The sequence below is a fragment of the Macaca fascicularis genome, chromosome 1, assembly GCF_037993035.2.
Source record: "Macaca fascicularis isolate 582-1 chromosome 1, T2T-MFA8v1.1".
Lineage (NCBI taxonomy): Eukaryota > Metazoa > Chordata > Mammalia > Primates > Cercopithecidae > Macaca > Macaca fascicularis.
In genome coordinates this window covers 16275138-16276734 of record NC_088375.1, presented here as the reverse complement: position 1 = coordinate 16276734, position 1597 = coordinate 16275138, and the positions used below count along the sequence as shown (strand labels likewise).

Sequence of the window (1597 nt, the reverse complement as noted above, 5' to 3'; positions counted from 1 at the left end):
GGAGCAGGTCTTATAGAGAGGCTTTTCTGCATTCCTACATGCGAGAAAGGACCAAAGTCCAGGGGCCTGGGGGAAGGTGAGGAGGCTAAGCAGAGTTTGGTCAAGTCACATTGATGATATTTTGTCGACACTGGCCAGTGGGGACCAATGGCTAATCATTCATGAGACACAGAATGGAATTGGAAGGTCCGTGTCTGACCCTGTCATAGGTGAACAAGGAGGTCATCGGTGGGTCTTATCTAAATCTTATGGGGAAAAGGAATTCCTTGCAAGAAGTCATTTTTTGGAACACTGAAGGTGTGTGTTGGGAAGGGGTAGTTTTGTAATCTCCCCTATTTTCAAGAGGCACAGGACTTGGGGAAAGTTCAATATCACCAGTGCCTCTGACACAAAGTGACCTATAACCTTGAACACCCGGTGGCAGGATGAATGGAGTCCACGGTAAGTGCCACCACAGAAAGTCATCAGCCAGTAGTGTTGACATTACCTGGAGTCTTGCTAAAAATGCAGATTCTCAGACCTGTTGAATCAGAATCTTCATTTACAGTTGAGTCCCGGGATGATCCATCCACAGGTGAAAGTTTTTGAAGCGTGGATCTGGGGAAGTCAGGAAAGCATTGCTAGAAGAAATGATCCCCTAGTTAACTCTCTTTCTTTGGTAATGCTTTGATTTGAGCGTTCACACATTCATTCATTTACAAAAACTAATTGTTTTTCCAAGAAAGTTGTATTAGTATCTATGAGTATTAGTTATATATTGCTCTGTAAACTACCCCCGGATTTAGTGGCTTAAAACAACAAGCATTTATTATTCTCACAGTTTCTATGGGTCAAAAATTTAGGAACAGCTAGTTGGGTGGTTTGCAGTCAAGATATCAGCCATGGCTGAAATCAGCTGAAGACCTGGCTGAGGCTGTAGGACTCAAGGTGGTCCACTCCCATAGCTGGCAAGTTGGTTCTTCTCCAGGCTAGGCTCTCCATCCTGGGGCTTCTCCACATGGCTGCTTGGGTGTCCTCACAACATGGCGACTAGCTTACCCCAGAGAAAGAGACAGAGGAAAGCTATCCTTTTTATGACATAGCCTTGGATGTCACATGGAATCACTTCCAGCACAATGTGTTCATTAGAAGCAAGTTATCAAGTCCAGCCCCACTTTGGGAGGTTGGAGAGAATTAGGCTCCAGTTGTTTTTTTTTTTTTTTTAACAGAGGAAAGCGTGAACACAGTCTCCCACTGCTACACATTATGCAGTTGGGTTTCCTACATTTGAGGAAATTGCAGGGATCAGCACATTTGGAGTGCAATGGATGAGCCTTGCCCTGGGAAAACCACCTTTGAGATCATGGTATCTCCCCTGCCAGGTAAGTATAGGCTCCAACTTTTAAAGGAAAGAATATCAATGGAGTTCCGGACATTATACAGCCTTGTACAGGTCGACTTTGTAAAAGTCAATGATGTTTATCAATTTAATTTATTTGACATTTTGCCGCTGAAGACAGATAACTGATTCTGTTTTTCAGTCTCCAAAACTCACAAGAACATGCTTCATGCTATCTTAACAAGACAGAAACTTTCAACTGTCAGAATACTTTTTGAG

General features: G+C 43.3%; 1 non-coding gene across 1 annotated transcript; it reads right to left on the bottom strand.

Annotated features, from left to right (window-relative positions):
• Positions 1-1205: 1205 nt before the first annotated feature.
• Positions 1206-1369, bottom strand: LOC123570634 (U1 spliceosomal RNA). Its single transcript, XR_006694915.1, has one exon. It is a non-coding gene; the product is annotated as a U1 spliceosomal RNA (small nuclear RNA).
• Positions 1370-1597: the final 228 nt, after the last annotated feature.